We start from the raw sequence: 2,341 nt of genomic DNA, 5'->3' as shown, positions 1-2,341 counted from the left end.
ATTGAGCAGAAGGTGAGATCCCACACACACGCCGAAACATTCTGTGCAACGGCTAAACTGAACCACTCCCTCCGTCTCATTATGCAAGACGGAGAGAGTATTGAGTGTAGTGCACTACAGGTACTCGAACTATTTCAAACTCACGTAGGTCCTCGAACTATTTCAAACTCACGTAGGTCCTCAAATTATGAACACCGTTATCTAGGTCTTCGAAGTACATTAAGTATGTCATGCTAGGTAAAATATGGATGGACTACTTCAGTTTTTAACAGATTTTGCACCTGAACGACACACTTCTTACACCCTAAGAAGCAAAATGATGGTTTTCATAGTTTGAGGACCTACGTGGACCTACCATACAAGTCCCTCGGGAGTATTTGTCTGCTGGGGCCTGCCTCGATCACTCAACAGTTCGTCCGCATCGTCAGTCCCAAACAAGAATATACTCCCTCCTTCCCAAAATATAAGGTGCGATTGACTTTCCACGGTCTTTGATGCACGACTTTGACTGCTAATATATACCAAAATACATGGATTAAACATGTATAAATGGCATCGTCGTATTTGTCTTTCAAAACAATTTTATTTCATATATATGTATACTTATTTTATAGACATATAATACATGAAAATCATAGTCAAAGTTGTGTAACGAAGACCAGAAAAGTCAATCGGTGCCTTGTATTTTGGGAAGGAGGGAGTACTACTGAACTAAACAAATCTTCTCGATCCGGCACAATAATTATTAATTTACGAAGAAAAAAAACCAGGCAAATTAGAGGCCATTGTTCAAATCCACAGTTCATCACATGAACCACTCAGTCAAATAGATCCAGCTAATTACTCCTACTTAACACTACTGCCAACCTAATTGTAATTAATTTAAGTACAGTATACATGGATTTGCCTTAGCCCACTCACTGGAGCTATACTTGATTGTGACACTCGAGCACGTACTACCCTCCAATTGCATCTCAATCGGTTTGACTTCATCGTCACAGGCCGATGACGTTCCTGGAGGTGGTGAAGCCGCCGTCCACGACGAGGTTGTGCCCGGAGATGTACCTCGACTCGTCGCTGGCCAGGAACAGCGCCGGCTCCGCGATGTCACCCGCTCTCAGCGTCGGGCCCTTGAGCGTCGCCATGCCCCGCACCATCTCCTCCGCCTTCTCCACCTCCTCCGCTCTCACCGGCGCCGGCAGCGCGCCCTCTTCCTCGTCCTCGCCATGGTGTCCGTGGCGCCACGCGTTCACCAGCATTGGCGTGGCCACGCCGAAGGGGGAGATGCAGTTCACGCGGATGCCGTGCTCCCCGAGCTCGCAGGCCGCGTTCTTGGTCAGCCCAACCAGCGCGTGCTTCGACGCCGTGTACGCGTGCGGGCCCATCCCACCGAGCACGCCGGCCACGCTCGCCAAGGACACGCTGCTCCCGCCGCCGCCTCCGCCGCGGCGCTGCAGCATGGCCCGCGCCGCGTGCTTCATGCCGAGGGCCGCGCCCAGCGTGTTCACACGCAGCACACGGTCGAACTCGGCGCGTCCAGGGACGCGATGCCGCCGCTCTTGGCGCCGTTGCTCGCTGGAGGCGCCTGCCGGCCCAGCACGCCGGCGTTGTTGCAGAGGACGTCCAGCCGCCCGTGCCGCGCCACGCAGCACCCGACGGCGCGCTCCACGTCGGCCTCAACCGACACGTCGCAGTGCACGTAGGTGCAGCAGGCCCCGCCCAGCGCGGCCGACAGCGCCTCCCCGGCCGCGTCGTCGATGTCGGCGATCACCACGCGCGCGCCTTGACGGACGAACGCGCGCACGATCGCCTCCCCGATCCCGCGCGCCCCGCCGGTGACGATGGCCACGTTCCCCTCCAGCCTCCTGTGCTGCTGCTGCTGCACCTGTACGGCGACGGCATTGTTGGTGGTGGCGCCAAGAGCGCCTGTGCCGGCTTGGGGGGCCTTCTCGGCGGTCCTGAAGTCGAGAGCGGTCATGGCTAACAAGGGCGGTGCGGTTTATGATGTGTGAGACTTTCAGTTGCAGGTATGCATGGATGGACGGGAGTGGGCCGGAGCGGCGGATCGGAGCCACGCGGACGCCGGTGGGGATGGCATTTGGCACCGTCTTCGTCCTCAAGGGCCGCGTGTGCACGCACACGTAGCGGCTGTGTCAATCCGTGTTAATTTGGTGGTACTAATTCATTGTCGTTTGACCCTCATCTTCTCACCTACGTTCATGGCGACGGCGAGAGCGATGTATGCATGTCAGACCGACGTCACCGCTCGCTGCAAATATTATTACTGTATAACATACGTATCCCGGGCTGGTCAAATGATGCCAGCCTGTGGCCGTTCACA

At 55.7% G+C, this 2,341-nt stretch overlaps 1 pseudogene; it reads right to left on the bottom strand.

Annotated features, from left to right (window-relative positions):
- Positions 1-737: 737 nt before the first annotated feature.
- LOC119360539 lies at positions 738-1,978 on the bottom strand (annotated as a pseudogene).
- Between the last annotated feature and the right edge of the window lie 363 nt (positions 1,979-2,341).

This window comes from Triticum dicoccoides, chromosome 2B (assembly GCF_002162155.2).
Source record: "Triticum dicoccoides isolate Atlit2015 ecotype Zavitan chromosome 2B, WEW_v2.0, whole genome shotgun sequence".
In the NCBI taxonomy this organism is placed as follows: Eukaryota; Viridiplantae; Streptophyta; class Magnoliopsida; order Poales; family Poaceae; genus Triticum; species Triticum dicoccoides.
This window is presented reverse-complemented; position numbering and strand designations above follow the sequence as displayed.